Source organism: Neoarius graeffei, chromosome 14 (genome assembly GCF_027579695.1).
Source record: "Neoarius graeffei isolate fNeoGra1 chromosome 14, fNeoGra1.pri, whole genome shotgun sequence".
Classification (NCBI taxonomy): domain Eukaryota; kingdom Metazoa; phylum Chordata; class Actinopteri; order Siluriformes; family Ariidae; genus Neoarius; species Neoarius graeffei.
The window spans coordinates 59409544-59431279 of record NC_083582.1 but is presented as its reverse complement, the minus strand read 5'-3'; the positions used below and the strand labels follow the sequence as shown (position 1 = coordinate 59431279).

At 41.1% G+C, this 21736-nt stretch overlaps 1 protein-coding gene across 1 annotated transcript in view; it reads left to right on the top strand.

Moving 5' to 3' along the window:
- LOC132898498 (cadherin-12) overlaps nucleotides 1–21736 on the top strand; it is a 294117-nt gene that overhangs the window by 72662 nt on the left and 199719 nt on the right. The gene's annotated exons all lie outside the window — the stretch shown is intronic.

Sequence of the window (21736 nt, the reverse complement as noted above, 5' to 3'; positions counted from 1 at the left end):
AGAAAAAAGAAGGAAAAAAAATCACAATGGGAGACCATATAAAAAGGCTAGAAAAGATGTATCATGGGAAAGGTAGAATGACAGCCAGGCTGTACAGAAGTAGAGGTTAATAGAGAAACAGATAGACAAAGAAACACTATCTTATCTATTAATTACACAAATGTCACTTGCAGTCTTTAAAGAGTGATTATTTTAAACACAGAAAACATTGTGTGTGTGTGTGTGTGTGTGTGTGTGTGTGTGTGTGTGTGTGTTAATTTGTATTAATATTCTGGAAAAATAAAGAATAAAATCAATTCATACACTGGCTTCTTGCCGACACTTTCATATCGACCTTGCATTATCATAGGGACATTCCCATGGGCTTTCTGGTGGGTGAACTAAAATATGTCCTTAGATACAGTATGTCCATTTATTTGAAGTCGGTTACTGCTGCTGACCCTACACAAAGTGGGGTCATTCTTAAAGTTTTGACAGGAAAGAAAGGGAGATAGTCACATCAAACAGATCTGGTCTTAATTGGGGTTGTATGCCATGAATGTACGCAAAATAGCCCATAATATTGAAGAGCTGGGGGGATTAACATTCACATGAAAGAATGAGCAAATAATAAGCTCAATAATTAAGTAAATGTTTTCCCTGTACCCGCTCATTTCACTGTTACCCAATCATGCAGTCATGATTATTTTAACTGTTATCCACTGTGTGTGTGTGTGTGTCTATATATATATATATATATATATATATATATATATATATGTATATATATATATATATATAAAATATCTCACACACACACACACACACACACACACACACACACACACTGTGACACTGTGTGTGTGTGTTTGGCATGTGCCAGTGACTGTTTAACTGTTTGAAGCAGAATCTCCCGGATATCTGTGAGGCATAGAAATATTTAATTTTATTTGTAATGAATAAAGAATATATGAAAGTTTACCAATTTGAATTAAATTACAAAAAAACAAACTTTTTCACGGTATTCAATTTTTTTGGAGATGCACAAGTATATATGGTTTTAACTTGCATTTGTGGATGCAATGACAAACTATGTTCAAAGAAACTGGTTTTTAGAAGTGTTCCTGAGCCCATGCAGCGATTTCCACGATAGAACCATGTCTGTTTTTAATGCAGCATTGCCTGAGGGCCCAAAGACCTTGGGCATCCAATGTTGGTTTTAAATTTTTCTGGATTCCCTGAATCATTTAATGATGTTATTCTGAAATCGTTGTACTCTTTGCCCATGCAAAAAATAAATAAATAAATAAATAAATAAATAAATCCATTACACACACACACACACACACACACACAGACACACACACTATATATATATATATATATATATATATATATATATATATATATATATATATATATATAATATAAGCATACTGAATATATTTATTATTAAGTCATCATAACTTAATAAGAGCAATGCTTGTTGCACTTGCCAGGAACATAAATGGAGAAAGCTGGCCATTATTCCTCATAATGACACTGCCATAGTGTAAATGGTGTCATTTCTCTTCTCCTTTCATATGCACTAAAAGCCACAATCACTGACTTGACATAAGTGATAGCTTTGGCATTTGATTTTTAATGCTATAAAACAATGGCTTTGTGAAACTTTGTCTTTGACTGAATAGTTATTGACATACATGTTTACATCACTTGTAAGTCATTTATTTAAACTTTTTCACATTATACTGTAGTAATAGAATTCACCTTGTAAGAAACAAATAAGGTTAAATCCCTGATATAAACTTTAAATCTTAGACTTTACATAATTCATACTCCTTTTAGTTTCTCTTAAAAGTACTTCATCTGATTGTTGGTTTGTTTCTTATTTGTAGCTGCCACACACATTGACAAAGTGTTACGACCCAGCCTAGGTTTGAGGCACATCGTGTCATTGAAAAGGCACAGGGGTATATGTAAAATGGAGAAGTAGTGAGTATATGGCATGGTGCCCTAAGAGTTTGCCAGAAATGAGAGAGACACACAGAAGTTACTGTAGCTCAGAAATGGTATATTTGGACAAAAACATTGAATATATACATGTGATGAGCTGCTGTACACACAAGAGAAACCGGGGACAACTTCAGGGTGCACTGAGACAAAAACAATTAACAAAACCACTGTTTAAAGGGACTAACTTACCTACAAAAGAAAATAAATAAAATTTGCTTATCTTCCCGAAACTCCTTTCCAAAAATAGAGCTCAAAACCCACACTTAACAAAAATGGCAGTCACATCTCAAGTGCCAGTGAATATATACACAATGTTGATATTTACAGGAATAGTGTAACTATTTACAAACCTAATCAAGCAAATGAAACCAAGGGACAGACCAAGTTGATAGTTAGGACAACAGGATAAGCACTGATCAAAATTAGAAGTAGCACAATGTCAAAATATGGAGTAGACTCAGCAAGCAGAAGCACAAACACAGCAATGTGAGCATTGACAAGCCAAAATAGTTGGCACAGGTCAACGCAACTAAATATTGTCACCCAATAATGATGTGATCTAGGGTGGCAGAAGCAGCTGAGGCAAAGTAGAAAGGCTTGAACTACAGTCTGGAATGGACCAATCTGAACAGACTGAACACACATGAACATACCTGAACATCTCAGGTTGTAACAAAAGATTTTTTGTTAAATAATTGCAGAAGCATACATTTGTTTCTCTATGAATCACTTTTGCTAAATTCATACTTGCTCTGCTAGTTTTTAATGTCTGACTTCAGTTTGAGTAGAGTATCTGCTTTCGGCAATACCCAAGGCAAGACGAGCTGAGAACAAATCACCAAAATCTGTCACACCAAACAAGTTAATAATTGTAATAAGTTCTCTTTTTTTCATGATTAATTATAATTCATAAAATACTGCAGTATTCAGTTGTGTATTCATTTCACATACAGTCACGTATACAGAGTAATTATTTACCGATTTTTTTTGTTTGTTTATTTGTTTGTTTGCACATTTTGTTAACATATTGTGCTTATCTATGCTTGACATGACTTCAAATTAAACATCAGGAAGGTCATCTGAAATGTACTCATCAATCAATCGGTCAATCAATCAAAATAATGCTCTTTCCCCAGTATTTCCTTCATGACAAACTAACACTTAATTACACATTTTTAAGCCCCATGCCCCAGGATTCAGTTTTCACACTGACAGCTTCAGGCATTGCAACACAACAAAGCTTAAATTTATGCAAATGAGAACCTAAGATGCAAGCAATGTGGAAACCATTATGGTTTACGGTCTTTGTGTGTGTGTGCGTGTGTGTGTGTGTGTGTGTGTGTGTATATATATATATATATATATATATATATATATATATATATATAATGATGGACTCTCCTGTCGATTTCGACGTATGAGGATCCGACAACTAATTCTCTTGCTTTTATCATTTTTTCAGTTCGCATGTTTGTGCTGTATGTGGCACTTCAGTCCCGCTAGAGACTTGCAAATGAACCCACAGATTGCGCAGGTATGAGGATTGCATGAACGTGTAACAGGAACATTCGCTACACCTTTGTTGTGTTGCCTTGTTTCGCGCAGTCAAATGATGTTGCTGTTTTATTCCGGCTTTGCACTGTGAACACCACTCGGTTCGCACTTTGTCCACTTCTTCAAAGCTGTTGGGTGGTATGTGCACAGAGGAGAGGTTGCTCTTGAGCTTATCTTTGTATCTCAGCCAAGGCCTCCCAACATTCCTACAGTATGTCCACTGTCAAGCTGGCTGTATATGAGGACTTTTGGTATTCTTTCATCACTCATTCGTGCAACATGGCCAGCCCAACGCAGCTGTGATTGCATGAGGAAGCCTTCTATCCCACTGATTTTACACATCTCGAAAAGATCAGCATTGGCCACCTTGTTGCGTAGGGTAAAACCACAGATTGCCTGAAGACAACCTTTGTGGAAAACGTCCAGCTGATTGATATGCCAACGATAAGGTGTCCATGATTCTGAACCATACAAGAGTGTGGTAAGAACAACCACTTTGTAGACCTGAACCTTGGTGTCCAACTAAATACGTCTATCATCCCATAGGCGGTGACGTAGTTTCCCGAATGCTGTGCTGGCTTTAGCAATATGGTTAACAATTTCATCATTAAGAGATCCACTTGAGTTGACTATACTACCCAGGTATTTGAATGACTTAACATACTTTAAATTATTTCCGTCAACTTGGATGGAAGCATCTGGGAATTGGAAAACAGGTGGATTCTGTTTTACACCCCTGATCTGCTTGGGAGTGGGAACAGGTTGGTGGATCACCTCATTCTTCTTGATGCTTATAGTTAGCCCAAAGGCTTTGCAGGTGAGAGAGAATCGATCTACAAGGGACTGGGCTTCCTCAAGAGAAGGCGCCACAAGAGCGGCATCGTCTGCAAACAAAAGGTCTCTTAAAATGCTTGTTCGCAGTTTGGTCTTCGCTTTGAAGTGTTGGTGATTGAATAAACCACCACTGGTCCTAAACTGGAACTTGATACCACTCTCTGTGTCACCAAAAGCATGCTTTAGCATCACTGAGAAGAAGAGAGAGAACAGCACTGGAGCCATGACACAACCTTGTTTTGTGCCATTTGTGACATCGAACGAAACAGAAGATTTACCATCTGATACTACTGTGGCTTTCATGCCTTCGTGAAAAGATATGACGTTCAACATGTTGTCAGGTATGCCGAGTTTCTTCAATACCTTCCAGAGAGCTTCCCTGTTGACAGTATCGAAGGCCTTAGTAAGGTCCATGAACACCATGTACAGCTCCTGATTCTTTTCATGTGCCTTCTCAGCAACCTGACAAAGAGAGAATATCATGTCAATTGTACCACGGCCAGAGCAGAAACCACACTGAGACTCAGGATAGACGCCATTGACTATGTGCTTAATGATCCTATTAAGAATCAGTTTAGCTAGGATTTTACCTGCAATAGCCAAGAGTGAAATTCCCCGATGGTTGTCACATACATTCCTGTGACTTTTGCTCTTATACAGGTGCTTTATGGACACATCTTTGAAGTCTTGGGGGACGCGGCCTATTCTCCAAATCTGAATAAAGAGGTCATGCAACTTCTTCACCAGTTTCTCACCTCCGCATTTGAAGACTTCTGGTGGTAAGGAATCATTTCCAGGTGACTTCCCAGACAAGATTTTTTTGATGGAGTCCAGAACCTCCTGGTGGGTTGGCTCCAATGACAATCCTGGTAGTTCTGGTAGTTGGGCAATGGATTCAATAGCGTCATTGTCAACAACAGAAGTTGTATTTAGTACGGCCTCAAAGTGTCCCTTCCAGTGCTCAAGAATCTCAGCTTTTTCAGTGAGAAGAGTCTCCCCATTGGATGAGAGGACAGGCATTGCACCGTTCTCTTGGGGGCCATACATGGTTTTGAGACCGTCATAAAATGCCTTTAAGTCCTTTCTATCTGCTGCTTCCTGAAGCTTGGTTGCTTTGGCAGACCACCAAGCCTCCTTCATTTGGCGGAGAGCCTTCTGTGCTTGGCCTTTACATTTTTTGTATGCAATCTTCTTTGTGGGTGAGTTTTTATCCTCAATCCAGACTTTGTGTGAGCTGTAGCTGGACGTCTACGTTGTTGTCATCAAACCAATCCTGGTACTTGCGTACTGGGAGCCCTAGGACCTCCAAAGAAGTGCTATAAGTTGCATCGCACAAGGCCTTCCAGGAGGACTCTATATCATCAGTTATCTCAACCATGTCGAGAACTATGTCCAGCTTATTTGCAAGTTCATTCTGTTTTTCGGTGGTCTTCAAGGGCCAGATGTTAATGCGTTTTGGTACAGAGGATTTTTGCACTCATCTGTGGCTGAGGTGGAACGAGGCTTTACTGCCAAGAAGGGCGTGATCAGAGAGATAGCAGGTATTGTGGAAGGAACATGTGATATTGAAGTCCCTCCGATCCCGGGCCTTAGTAATGACATAATCAAAGAGATGCCAATCTTTGGACTGGGGATGCATCCGGGTCTTTTTACGGCAATTGGGCTGTTGGTAGAAGGTATTTGTGATACAAAGATCAAACTCTCTACATAAGGAGAGAAGGCGTAGGCCACCCTCATTAATTTTTCCCACACCGTGATGACCCAGTACTCCCTCCCATGAATTATTGTCAGAGCCAACACGAGCATTAAAGTACCCCATGAGGATAAGCTTATCCCTATGTTGGACAGAGGAGATGATGTCACGCAACTGCTGATAGAAGTTGTCCTTGTCCTGCTCAAAGCTGTACAAGGATGGAGCATAGCAACTGATTAGTGTGGCGGAAGTGTTGGGATCTAAAGCAATGTTAAGAGTCATTATACGGTCTGAGATGGCTTTGGGCAGAGATGGAAGTGACCTAGCAATTTCTGTCCGAATAGCAAAACCAACACCAGATTGGCGTGGCTCATTTTCACTTTTTTCCAGGCCAAAAGAACACACAGCCACCTTTAACTTCTTCTAGTTAGGAAACATCCACAAGACGGGTCTCACTGAGCGCCGCAAAGTTGATGTTGTATTTATTTATTTCTATAGACACCAGGGCTGTTTTACGTTCTGGTGCAGCATCGATGTCCTGGAGAGTTCGTACATTATATACACACAATTTGCCATGTGATTTTTTGTCACAATTGTTTTAACTGTTCAAATACACTGTATTCATTCTTTCTCAGTGTAACTCAATAAATTCTGTTATTTTAGTGTTTTACAATCTTGCATAGAAGGCATTTTTATTATTTGTGTATTAGTGTTTATAATACATACATACATACATACATACATAATATGGCATGCCGTTCAGGAAATTAATTTTTGAATATATGGAATGAAACTTTGAATATATGGAATGAAACCCTGAATATATGGAATGAAACCCTGAATATATGGAATGAAACTTTGAATATATTGAATGAAACTTTGAATATATGGAATGAAACTCTGAATATATTGAATGAAACTTTGAATATATGGAATGAAACTTTGTATTCTGCCCCCGCTCCCACAGCTCGGCAGATAGACAACAGGTCCCAAGAAAAACTCTGACTCAGAGGAGAGTATTAGAGTATACTGAGAAACGCTGTAAAACTCAACAAACAAAATTTACAAATTAGTTTTATATACAGAAAATAGGCGGCATGGTGGTGTAGTGGTTAGCGCTGTCGCCTCACAGCAAGAAGGTCCGGGTTCGAGCCCTGTGGCCGGCAAGGGCCTTTCTGTGCGGAGTTTGCATGTTCTCCCCGTGTCCGCGTGGGTTTCCTCCGGGTGCTCTGGTTTCCCCCACAGTCCAAAGACATGCAGGTTAGGTTAACTGGTGACTCTAAATTGACCGTAGGTGTGAATGTGAGTGTGAATGGTTGTCTGTGTCTATGTGTCAGCCCTGTGATGACCTGGCGACTTGTCCAGGGTGTACCCCGCCTTTCGCCCATAGTCAGCTGGGATAGGCTCCAGCTTGCCTGCAACCCTGTAGAACAGGATAAAGCAGCTAGAGATAATGAGATGAGATACAGAAAATACCGTTATACAAATATGATCCACGAGGGAAATGACTTTGTCACCGTAGCTTCGTTGCACATAAAAAGAAGTAAATACTAATAAAACCACAACCATTCGCTAGAGCGTTAAATGTCTTTATTGTTTAAAATAGCCACAACCAAATCCCGAGCCGACTGACTCATTTTTGCTGCAGGACGGCGGCAGTGCCTTCATGATGTCAGCCAAGTTTCATTCCATATATTCAGAGTTTCAATATTTGAATGAAACTTTGAATATATTGAATGAAACTTTGAATATATGGAATGAATCCCCTAATATATTGAATGAAACTCTGAATATATTGAATGAAACTTTGAATATATTGAATGAAACTTTGAATATATTGAATGAATCCCCGAATATATTGACTGAAACTCTGAATATATGGAATGAAACTTGGCTGACGTCATGAAGGCACTGCCGCCATCCTGCAGCAAAAATGAGTCAGTTGGCTCGGGATTTGGTTGCGGCTATTTTAAACAATAAAGACATTGTTAACGCTCTGGCGAATGCTTGTGGTTTTATTAGTGTTTACTTCTTTTTATGTGCAACGAAGCTATGGTGACAAAGTCATTTCCCTCGTGGATCATATTTGTATAACGGTATTTTCTGTATATAGAGTAGAGTGGGGGAAAAAGCCCCCGTGGGGTAATAAGCCCCCGGCCTGTTTTACCCAAAATAACCACCAGATGGCGCAAAGTTACATTTCTATTGTTGATATGGACTGGCTTGACAATGGGGATATACAAAAATCCACTGTGGATCGCATATCAACAACGCAGGGGAGAGAGATCAAATTTCATGGTAAGTGATATAATTTTCAGATATCAGTAAAACTGTATTTAGATAGCTGCTATTTTGTCAGATATCACAGCTGTGTATGTGGTATGAGTAGACAAGTCAGTACATTAAAAAAATACATTAGGTATGAAAAGTTGAATCACATTTTGAAAGTAAGACCTTTTTTTGTAAAAGTGTAGTCTGTGGGGTAAAACGCCCCCTTAATGGTGGGGTAAATGGCCCCCAGGGGGCATCGTTTCCTTTTATCATAATTACTGTATTTCATACATTTCTGAAGAGCAGATACATAGTTTTTAATAACATCTCGCTTACCTGATTGAGTAAAGCAAGTAATTTGAACTTAATATTAAAAAAAATATATTAGTATTAGCATTATTTATTCATGCACTTGTTCTTTGTTAATTCATGTTCAATCCACACAAAATTATATTGAAATTAAAATGTGAAATATAATAAAATAATGCATCTATTCATTAATTCAGGGATATTTTCTTGTTTCTTTCACATTATAGGCTTAAGTAAACACTTTTGCTATCCAAACAGCTTTTTTTTTGAGTGAGGGGGCCTATTGCCCCACCTCAGGGGGCCTTTTACCCCACTGGGGGGGGTAAAAGGCCCCCTTGGCACAATGTTTGTTTTTGTTTAAAAAAAAATTAAGTATTAACTTTAGGCAAACTTTAGGTGGCATTATTGTTCATGTCACTGTTGTCAAAAACTATGATAAAACTAAACACATGGTTCATTTCAACTTGGAGAAAAACTGAATTTTCCTTAAGGGGGGCTTTTTCCCCCACTCTACTCTAAAACTAATCTGTAAATTTTGTTTGTCGAGTTTTACAGCGTTTCTCAATATACTCTAATACTCACACCTACGGTCAATTTAGAGTCACCAGTTAACCTAACCTGCATGTCTTTGGACTGTGGGGGAAACCGGAGCACCCGGAGGAAACCCACGCGGACACGGGGAGAACATGCAAACTCCACACAGAAAGGCCCTCGCCGGCCACGGGGCTCGAACCCAGACCTTCTTGCTGTGAGGCGACAGCGCTAACCACTACACCACCATGCCGCCTATTTTCTGTATATAAAACTAATTTGTAAATTTTGTTTGTCGAGTTTTACAGCGTTTCTCAGTATACTCTAATACTCTCCTCTGAGTCAGAGTTTTTCTTGGGACCTGTTGTCTATCTGCCGAGCTGTGGGAGCGGGGGCAGAATACAAAGTTTCATTCCATATATTAAAAGTTTCATTCAATATATTCAGAGTTTCATTGCATATATTCAGGGTTTCATTCCATATATTCAATGATTAATTTCCTGAACGGCATGCCATTTTATATATATATATATATATATATATATATATATATATATATATATATATGGGGCGGCACGGTGGTGTAGTGGTTAGTGCTGTCGCCTCACAGCAAGAAGGTCCGGGTTCGAGCCCTGTGGCCAACGAGGGCCTTTCTGTGCGGAGTTTGCATGTTCTCCCCGTGTCCGCATGGGTTTCCTCCGGGTGCTCCGGTTTCCCCCACAGTCCAAAGACATGCAGGTTAGGTTAACTGGTGACTCTAAATTGACCGTGAGTGTGAATGGTTGTCTGTGTCTATGTGTCAGCCCTGTGATGACCTGGCGACTTGTCCAGGGTGTACCCCGCCTTTCGCCCGTAGTCAGCTGGGATAGGCTCCAGCTTGCCTGCGACCCTGTAGAACAGAATAAAGCAGCTAGAGATAATGATATATATATATATATATATATATATATATGAAATTCTCCTCCTGTCAAATGTTATCATTGTTTGAAGGTTCCACACATTCATTTCCATTCCCAGCAGTGATGCTCAACAAAGAAGGCTATGGATTTTCTGATGTACCTAAATAGAATGACTGTCTTTACTGGGCAAACAGCCAGCAGCAATCATCAAAAAGCAAAATTTTAATTTATTAAATTTATCCCCAACACATTATTGAGCTTATACAAAATAATTTTCCTTTTGAATTTTAATTTGGCAGAACACATCTGATGGATAAATGGATGGCACTGACACAGGTACTGGACTTGCAAGTCATGTGATAATGTGATACTGTAATGGATTTCTTCAAAATGTGGGGGAAAAATAATTATTACATCTCAATCCTATTCAAATAGTGTAGTATAAGAGGTGGGCTTGGTTAAATTATGTTGGTGCATAACATGGCTTACAGAACATTCGTGTGAATGTTTGTGACGTTGATATGTTTCGTGTGTGACAGAATTCATCATATAGAAGGTGCTGCAAGTAAGTTGCATATGAACTTTTAGATTTTTTTCTTTCTTTTTAATCTCATGTGACATATACCTAGTTTATATACATGGGCTTGATTCACGAGCAAACAAATCCCAAATAACCTTCAAATAACCTTGTATTGCTTTCATGCATAATATCAAGTGATCAATCAATACACACATTCATCCAAGATACAGGGTTTGGATTTTTTTGCCAAGTGATACTGTGCCAAGCTGTTCAGTGGAAAAGAACTAACAGACAACTTTTCTGTGGAATAAACTGCTTTCTTGAATCAAAGTCCTAACATATTCTCCTCCCTTCACAAGTGACCTCTAAACCCCCTTTTCTAGTATTCCCATATCATAGTGATCAGTGTAAGTGTAAACCAACAAACACATTATTATTCTGTATCTACAACATACAGTTGCAGCCAGATGTATACATCCAAAGACATGAATGTCATCATGGACATGAACGCCATCCAATATTGGGGTTTCAAAGATTTCTTTGAACTCTTCTTTTTCTGTGAAAGAGTGATTGTGCAACATACATATTTAATAGAAAAAAAATATTTGGTGCAAAAGTTTTAATTTATTTTGGGTTTTCTGAAATTAAACCAAGTCAAAATTATACATACAGGGTCAAAAATATACATACCCTGTACAGCACACCTAATATTTGGTTAAATGTCCCTTGCTAAGTTTCTCTTTGACCAGATGCTTTTGGTAGCTATCAGCAAGCTTCTGGCAGAATTCTGGTTGGGATATTTGACCATTCTGCTTGGCAGAATTAGTATAGTTTAATTAAATTTGTGTTTTTCTTGCACAGACACAACTTTTAAGCATAATCCACATATTTTCAATTGGATTGAGGTCAGGACTTGTTTTAAGCTTAATATTAGCCTGCTTTATCCATTCCACATCCAGATTTGATGTGTGATTGGTATCACTATCCTGTTGGAACACTCAATTGTGTCCAAGTTTCAACTCTCTAGCTGAAGGTTTGAGGTTATGATGAAGCATTCTGAGGTTCTTTATTCCATCCACTTTATGCAATGCACCAGTTCCACTAAGAGCAAAACAGCCCCACAGCACAGTGCTACCACCACCATGCTTAACAGTTGATACAGTGTTCCTCTATACCTCTGGTCATTGTGGCCAAACAACTCAATCTTTGTCTCATCTGACTATAAAACCTTTCTCCCGAAGCCTTTGTCCATGTGGTCAGCTGCAAACTTTACTTGAGCTTGAAGGTGTCAATTTTGGAGCAGGGGCTTCTTTCCTGAGCAGCATCCTCTCAGTCTATGGTGAAGTAAACCTCACTTGACTGTAGACAGTGTTCCAGCAGCTTCCAGTTCATGGCAGGCCTATGCCTTGATGGTTCCTGGGTTGTTCCTGACCATCTAAACTAATTTCCTCTTAGCTGAGTGTGACAATTTGAGTCTTCTTTGAACTAAATGGCTTGGCAAAGTGGCTACACCTCCCAATGAATAACTTTTACTTATGTACAGCTTGAACTTACAGTAGTTTAGAAATGGCTTCAAGAGATGTTGCTGAGTTGTGTAAATCTATGGTCCTCTTTCTCAGAACTGCACTGAGTTCCTTTGTAGGGGGGTTGCCATGCCTGTAACCATAGTAACCATTTTTGAAACACACCAATCCTTGTACTCAACGCCATGTTCTATCTCCACCCATTCTTCTGACTCCCTGTAATGGTATTGGATACAGTGACATCACTACTGCTTTAAACCCGTGGCAGAATCGAAATTATTTCTCGCTGGCGGTGGATTCCACGCATGAAAGAGAGAAGCCGATGCACTGGTGCTACAGAAGGACAAAGCACAAAGAATGAGCTATTGATACCGGACCTTTAGCCAAAGTTCAATGTATTTGACCTTCACAGAGTTGTAATAACTGAATCGGTTAGTTACTGCAGCCCACGCAGTATTTCAAAGAGAAAAGGCGACCGGATCCCTTTTCCCTTTCTCAACATCGACAAACTATAAATAAGATTCCTTCCAGATCATCAGATGACCAACAGGACACCAAAGATCTTCAGCTGACAAGCTGTAAGGAACAAAACTGTCTTCTTCCTGGATCTGCATTCCGTGCTATTTCAGAACAGAAGGCGCACTTTCAATCATTAACAAGTAAGGCTGGCATCTGAGCAAAATTGTAGTCTTAATTGTGGCTAGTTGATGTGAAGAGTGTTGTTTATTTGAATTCATTTATGATTTAAATGTACGCATTTTGATTCACATGAAAGTCGGTCTTAGACCATATGTTTGATCTACTTTGTTTACTATCTGTATTTAGTTATATTGTGCATGCTCTCTCTCTCTTTTTAACTCCTTCTGTCGTACTCTGTTCTTCAACATTGGGATTTCAGGAGCAGCTAAGAGTTGAGTAGAATTTGGGTTTCACATTCCATACACATGCTCACACACCCACACCTACTAATACACACATCCACACTCACATAAACATGTGGTTTCCCTATCACATTAACATCCACTCGCCCCTTCACTGTCACACTGGCTATATCTTATTACTTCTGATCACCATTAGTGCCTTAATTATCATACACACTACTGATTCTTATTTGTATACATTGTATCACCATTTATATTGAATTATTCCTTGGCTGCTATTGTCGCTATATCTGATCAGTATTAGTTTGCTGATTCATGTCAGCTATTTCAATAAACTGTATCTTTGGAATAAACTGTGTCCTGTTTATTGTTACAATATTCACTGAGTGCCAACCTCTGCCAAGAAAAGTATTCTAATTGCCTTTACCCAATTGGTTGTAAGATGAATGTTATAGATCTAGAGTAAATGTACAGTATTACATTGGAGCTACAATACTCACTAAACTATAGCAACATCACCACTAAGTTATTCCATTGATTTTAATAGTTTAGCTATAAACTATTAGACACTTGAATTAATATGGTTAATGAATTTATGAGACTGATCCCTTTTTACATGAGACTGATTTGATAAGCCTATTGCACCTACACCTTGGACTTTCACATTGTACTCTGTGTTTGGTCACGCCAATGAGTACCATCAAAATGAGTTCTTTTTATTTTGGCACAGAGAAGATACCAGCTGTAGCCAATCCTGAGTAGTAACAGGAAGTTAAGAAGCCTTGGCAAGTTAAAATACATTTTGGAGCCTTCAGCTGTTATGGGTGACGAGATGTGGTGAGTAGGATCCAAAAGCAGAAACACAAACCAGAAAATCCAATGAATAAAAAAAAAAAAAAAAAAAAAAAAAAAAAAAGATTTAAAAGTCCAAGAGAATAAGCGAACAAAAATAGCAAAAACAGTCCAGACAAAAAGTAGCAGCACAAAAACATGAAAATGGCAAGACGAGAGTACAAAAACTCTGGCAAAGAATAGGCAAAAACAGAGCAAAATCCAGGAAGCAAAATGGCAGAGACAATGTGAGAAACAGACAAGACATTCTGGCAAAGTCCCCTTCTGAGAACGGCCCATTTATACACAGCAGAGCAGACCAGGAAGTGAATGCCGGCAAGATGGAAGTCCCGTCCCGGATCCAGATTGCAGGGAGCTGGGAGATAAATCTCCAGAGTGGAAGTCCAGGGCGGATCATGACAGTGCCCCCCCCCCCCCCAACGATTGGGTGGGTACTGTCATTGTCATTTTAAAGACTGGTTTCCAGTCCTTCAAAGGACTGGAAGCCAGAGGTTTAAGCTGTGATACATGAAAGGTAGGGTGAACATGTCGCATGGTGAGTGGTAATGCCAATCTAACAGAACATGGGTTGATTACCTTCTTGATGAGGAAGGGTCCAAGGAACCTGGGTGCCAGCTTGCGAGAGATGGCCCTAAGTGGCAGGTGGTGCATGGAGAGCATAACTCATTGGCCCACTTGGTAGATGGGTGCCTTGGAGCGATGTTTGTTAGCCTGCTTCTTGGATGGGAGTGTGGAGCGAATGAGTTTTCTCTGGGCCAATGCCCACATCCTCCTGCAGCACTGTATAAAGGCCTGGGCTGATGGTACGGTGACCTCCTCCTCCTGGCTGGGGAACAGTGGTGGTTGGTACCCTCATGAGCACTGGAATGGAGAGAAACCTGTGGCAAAGGAAGGGAGAGTGTTAGTGTGTATTCGATCCAAGGAAGGTACTTGCTCCAAGAACTGGCATCCCTGGACGCCATGCACCTGAGTGCAACCTCCAAAGCTTGGTTGGCCCATTCTGCCTGGCCGTTGGTCTGTGGGTGGAAGCCTGAGGAGAGACTACAGGTGGCCCCAATGAGTTTGCAGAAGTTGGCGGACCCCAGGAAGCGCTGGAGCTCTCGTCTCAAAGATGGGGTGGGCCAGTCAGCGACTGCCTCCAGCTTGAAGGGGTCCATCTGGATCTTGGCTGGTGAAATGATGAACCCTAGGAATGAGACAGAGCTTTGGTGGAACTCTCTCTTCTCTGCCTTAAACAGCTTATTGTCCAGCAGGCATTGAAGAACCTGCCGGACGTGACCCCAATGTTCCTCCAGGGAGCGAGAGAAAATCAAGATATCTTCCAGGAAAACAAAGACAAAAGGTGTTAAGAAAGTCCCTTTAGACATCATTTACCAATGCCTGGAATACTGCAGGTGCATTAGTCAGGCTGAAAGGGACTACGAGGTACTCATAGTGGCCTGTGGTGGTCATCATCACGTTTTCCCTATTGGCCTAGCTTGGCCTTAGGGCACCGACTGTAGGTTGAGTCTTATATTTAGGAGTCGGTTCAGCTCTGATTTGCTCATTAGTGTTCTCCGTGCCTGGGAGACATCTGTGCCTAATATCTTCTCCACATTAGTCCAGGTCTTCTTGGATGTATTGATATCAAACAGCACCCGTTTTTGTAGTGAACTGTTTTCCATCCTGCAAACACGTCCCATGTATTTGAGATATTGAGCAAGGTAAAAGTCCCTTATTGAGCAAGATTTGGTAATTTTCCATAGTTGCTCATTCGAGATTCGAAACGACCAGTCAAGTTCTCCATCAACTTGGGTTGCTGGATCTATCCCTTTTTTTCGCTTAGAGCGGGCAGGTGCATTTTTTCTGGAATATCCCCCTGTGACCATTTTCCTTAAGAAGCCATTCCAGATAGTGTCGATCTTTTGAAGTTCAGTTGAAGATAGCTCATGGGTTTGGATACCATAGAGAAGCCGTGACCTAACACACGCCTGAAGAATTTTCATATGAGTACTTATGTAGATTTCTTTATCGGTCAGAAACTGTTTCAGCTTGTCCCATTTTTGAAATACAGATGCTATTTGAGAATGTAGAGCAGCAGCTGACTTCTCGGTATTAGTAATTAGATGACCAAGGTACCTAAATTCCCTTATGTTTTTGATATCGATATTGTTAACAGACAGTAGGGATTTTCGGGATTTGATGGATTCATCCACATTGAATGCCATGGTCTCTGTTTTTTTTATACAACATTTGTAGTCCAAATCTGGAGAAGGCTGAATCATAGATAGTCAGGATTTGATTAAGTTCATCAATACTCTTCGAGAATATCACTATGTCATCTGCATATAGCAGTTCTGTTACTCTTACTTCTCCTGTTGTTGCAGCTCTCTGTCGGTATTCGCGTGGTGACACCTCAGTTGGAATTTGGAACTGATGCTGATGATGGAACTGGTGGTGCTGAAGGCCGTCTTCCACTCGTCCCCTTCCCTGATCCTAACTAGGTGATAGGCATTGCGTAAGTCCAGTTTAGTGAACACCTTGGCTCCCTGGAGTAGTTCGAAGGCTGTAGTCATAAGTGGTAGTGGGTAGCGGTTCTTAACTGTGATGGCGTTGAGACCTTGATAGTCAATGCAGGGGCGTAGTGACTTTCTTCTCCATGAAGAAGAATCCTGCCCCTGCCAGGGAGGAGGAAGGGAGGATAACCCAAGCTGCCAGAGACTCAGTGATGTATTTCTCCATGGCCTGTCTCTCGGCGGGGGAAAGAGAGTAGAGACATCCCTTAGATGGCACCGTCCCTGGCAGGAGGTCGATACCGCAGTCATAAGGCCTATGAGGGGGAAGGGACACTGCTTGGGTCTTACTGAAGACAGGCTTGAGGTCCAGATACTCCAGAGGCACATGAGAAAGGACGGGAAATTCGCTGGCTGAGAGCGGAGGTGGTTTGGCAGGAGGCAGAGCAGAGTTCAGGCAGGAGGCCAGGCAGGAAGGACTCCAGCCTAAGATGGTGTGGTCAGTCCAGTTTAAGTGGGGGTTGTGCTGCATCAACCAGGGTAATCCAAGAATAACGGGAACGCGAGGGCTGTTCATGACGTGAAGTTGTATAGTTTCGGAGTGATTACCTGAAATCCTCAGGCTGAGTGGGGTGGTGAGGTGAGTGATGGTGGTCAAGCCAGTGCCATTGAGTGTCAGGACAGTGAGAGGGACCTCGAGGGCAAGTAACGGGATTCCGAGATCCTTGGCGGTGGCGGAGCAGATCAGGTTCCTGTCTGCCCCTGAGTCGACGAGCGCCTGAAGATGGTGATGCCGGTTGTTGAGAGTGTTAACAGGGAGCAACAGTTGGTTGGCAGGGGACTGGTTCCGAGCATTGCCCACCAGGGCCCCTCAATTCACTGGTGGGCTCGTCCTTTTAGCGGGCAGGCTAGGCAGATGTATCCCTGCTAACTGCAGTAGAAGCAAGCCCCCATGCTCCGTCGGCACAGTCATTCCTCCGCTAACACCCGTACCCAATCTACTTGCATGGGTTCAACAGACGAGGCAGGTGGTGGAGAGGGGTTGAAGTTGAGGCGGCTCTTCTCTCCCCTCTGTTGTTGAACCCACGAGTCAATATGATTGGCAAGGTCCATCAGGCTGGAGAGGTCCAACGGCAGTTCCCGCAAGACGAGTTAATCCTTGATGGCGTTAGATAAGCCATGTAGGAACGCGTCGACCAGGGCACTCTTGTTCCAACCGCATGACGCTGCCAATGTCCGGAACTCAATAGCATAATCCGAGGAAGATCGGGACCCCTGCCACAGCTCCATGAGCTCTCTTGCCACCTCCTCGCTGGACAGAGAGCAGTTGAATGTTTGCCTCATTTCCTCAGAGAATTCTTGAAGCTGGAACAACAGGGCGTGTCGGCATCCCAGACCGCTGTTCCCCATTCCCTGGCCTTGCCGGTGAGGAGCGTGATGGTATAGGCTACCTGGGAGCGTTCTGTGGGGAAAGCCAGAGGTTGAAGCTCCAAGATCAGCAAGCACTGTGACAAAAAAGATCTGCAGGTACCTGGTTCTCCACTGTAGGGCTGAAGTGAAAGGAGTCTTGGTTCGTGGAGAGTGGTGGTGGCGGGAGGTGAAGAAAGAGATGGCTGGGCAGGGGTCAGCATGGCTTGGGAGTGCTGGAGTTGTGTGGCTAGGAGGTTGAATGAGTCGGACAGGGTGGCCAGGTTCTGGGTGATCTGCCTGAGTTCCTGTTGGTGGGTCCCAAGGAGGGCTCCTTGCTGCTGCATAGCCGTTCTCAGATGGTTCAGTTCCGCTGGATCCATGTTGGCCAGAACGTACTGTTATGGGTGAGGAGATATGGTGAGTTGGATCCAAAAGCAGAAACACAAACCAGAAAATCCAATGAATAAAAAAAAAAGATTTAATTAAAGTCCAAGAGAATAAACGAACAAAAATAGCAAAAAAATAGTCCAGACAAAACAAAAACAAAACTGTAAACAAAAAACATAGCACAAAAACATGAAAAAAATGGCAAGACGACAGTACAAAACCTGTGGCAAAGAATAGGCAAAAACAGAGAGCAAAAATCCAGGAAGCAAAATGGCACAGAAACAACACGAGAAACAGACAAGGCATTCTGGCAAAGTCCCCTTCTGAGAATGGCCTATTTATACACAGCAGAGTAGACCAGGAGGTGAATGCCGGCAAGATGGAAGTCCTGTCCTGGATCCGGATTGCGCTGAGCTGGGAGATAATAAATCTCCGGAGTGGAAGTCCGGGGCGGATCATGACATCAGCACCACTGAATTAATAATCTACTTGAGTGTATAAAATTTTTGGGGGGTGGCACGGTGGTGTAGTGGCTAGCAGTATTGCCTCACAGTAAGAAGGTTGCAGGTTTGAACCTCACAGCTGACGAGGCCCTTTCTGTGTGGAGTTTGCATGGTCTCACCATGTCTGCGTAGGTTTCCTTCAGGTGTTCTGGATTCCCCCACAGTTCAAAGACATGCAGATTAGGTAAAATACCCAGCCACTGGGGTTGTACAATCCAGTGCATACTTAGTGCCAGTCTCAAGCCCAGCTAGATTGGGGAGGGCATCTGGTGTAAAACCTGTGTGGAACAGATCTGCTATGGCAACCCCTAAAAGGAGCAGTCAATAGAAGAAGATTCTATAAATTTTTGACTCTGTGTTGATTTCAGGAATCCCATAATAAATAAAATATTTTGCAGTGAAGTCTTCTTTTTGTCTATTAAAGATGTATGTTGTACAATCATTGTGTCACAGAAAAAGAACAGTTCAAAGAGATAATTGAACGCCCAATATTGCCAAGACATTCAAATCCATATCTGTAAACCTCTGATTTGAACTGTAAATGTGCTGGTTTAAAAATCACTCCTACTCAAGAAAGTTTTAGCAACCTTGCATGCTTAACCGACACAAAGGAAATTTTAATAATCTGAAATGGGAAACCCATAATATCAGCTGAAGCACATGCAAGCATGGCCGTAACTACCATTGAGGACACCGAGGTCATGTCCTCGGTATTTTTTTCAGAAATTTTAAATTGGTCTACGCTGAATTAGAGCAGTGATCAATGTAAAACGCAGCGTCCACATCCACATGTCATCTGTATTTCCCCCCAATAAAATTCACATTTGTCTAATGTCATCTGAAATCTCTCAGCCTCTATCTCTATCGTTGCCGTGTCTAACGCAGCGTCACGCGATGTAGCCTATACTAGTGTCGGCCGGGGAAGTTGGGTTTTGGATAAAACAGGCAGGGTGTAGTCTACGCTCTATCACATATGCCTACCGGTTTGTGGAATTCCAAGTTACATAGGCTTAACAATGGGTGTAATCTGTTGTGACCACTTGCAACGGATCGCTTCCAAGTCACCAGTCCCCGCAATAGGGGCGGTTCCACAAATCAAGTTTTTTGGCCTAACCTAACGTAGGCTAATAGTCACATCGCATTATAGAGCTTTACCCGAGCGCGAAATGAAAACGTTGCAACAAACTAAATTAAGGTTTGGACAGCCAACAGAAGAGCAGGGAAAGAGAAGGAGGGAAGGTGAGAAAATATTGTCAGTGCAGTGGCAGACCGTTCAGTGGTGTCATGCCAACTTTCCAAGGGGAAACGTTTCATTGTCATTGCCTATTACATTTTAGTTAGCATTTCGAGAAACATTCAAAACAACGTTGTCACAGGCAGCCCTGTGCAGGGCTGAGTAAACGGGCTTGTTCGAGTAACTCTCTCTCTTTCTCTCATAACTCTCTCTTTCTCTCTCTCTCACTCACTCACACACACACACACACACACACACACACACACAAATAATACACTCTCACACACTCTCTCTAATACATAGTCTTCACACAGAACTAATAGCCCTACATTCTAATGTAATTTAAGATAATGAAATGTAAATAATGCCAATACTTCAGGTAGCTGAGCGGTCTGTGTATCATCCGATCATTCAAGTATTCCATTCAATCTGGAAAACGAAAAAGCAAAAAAACCACTCGATATTTCGTTTTCCTGTTTTTCTGTATGACCAAAAAACGAGGGATTGGTGTTTTGTTTTCCTTTTTCCAACTCAAAACAGAACAAATAATAAACAGGGAAACCAAAACGAAATAATAACTCTAATTTATGATTATACAAGCAACTTAACTTTCATTTTAGATCAAACTAAATTCATTTGTATTCATGTCAGTCTCAAGAATTAGTTCTTATTCATACATTATAATTTTTTGCACTCATTCAGGCTCCTTTTACTGGAAGCAAAACTCTAGGAAGATCATGGCTGTTCCCGAGTCTGACTTTCAAGCTGTCCAGCAAAAGAAGCGGAGAATCTCGTAAGTTGGAGTGCCAGTGACTTGTTACTCCTCCTCATATTTTCCTCCTGACATGAGTCATCGTAAAATACTAAGAATGTCCTCTAATAAAAAGCAAAGTTGGTCTGACACAATATGTTGAAAGCGACAAAATGAATGCCATGTTGTTATTGTTATCATTATTTATTATTACTATTATATTGAGATAATAATAATTAAGAGATCATCAGCTTAACATTAACAGCTTAATATATTAAATGAATAGGATGTATGAATAAATTTGATATATACATGCACATGCAATTTTTCTGTTTCATAGATGCAGAGATGATGATGGACTGTTGCTGAGGATCATGGGAAGGCTAATGTAGCGTGGGGAATAGAGAAAATCAATAATCGTAAATTAGAGTTATTTCGTTTTGGTTTCCCTGTTTATTATTTGTTCTGTTTTGAGTTGAAAAAAGGAAAACAAACACCAATCCCTCATTTTTTGGTCATACAGAAAAACAGGAAAACGAAATATTGAGTGGTTTTTTTTTTCGCTTTCCAGATTGAATGGAAATGAGCAATACACTCAGTTCAGTTCAGTTTTGACTTTTATGTCAGACACAACTCCACAGTTATGATGGCACAGTTTTAGAATTGTTGAAGTAAATGTGTTATGAGCCAAACTTACATTACAGGCAATGGTGAGAACACTCTGTTTCAGAGAATGCATGCAAATGGATCTCAGTTCAAGACAGCCAGATAGACTGATGCCTCAGAATGTCTCTACACATACAGACACCCACAAATAACACACAAACTCTCTCAGGCTCTCTCTCACACACACACTCACTCACACTATTATTATAAGGTGTAATACTAAAGCTTACAATTCAGCAGTTCACACCCTTCTGTCATGTGTCTGCTGCAATGTAAATAATGCCAATACTTTAGGTAACTGGTACTTTAGGTATGTATACTCAGTTCAAGAGTTCACTACCTTTCTACTTTTATGTCAGATAAAACACCACAGTTATGGTGCCACAGTTGTAGAATTGTTAAAATAAATGTGTCCACCACCAAATCTATCC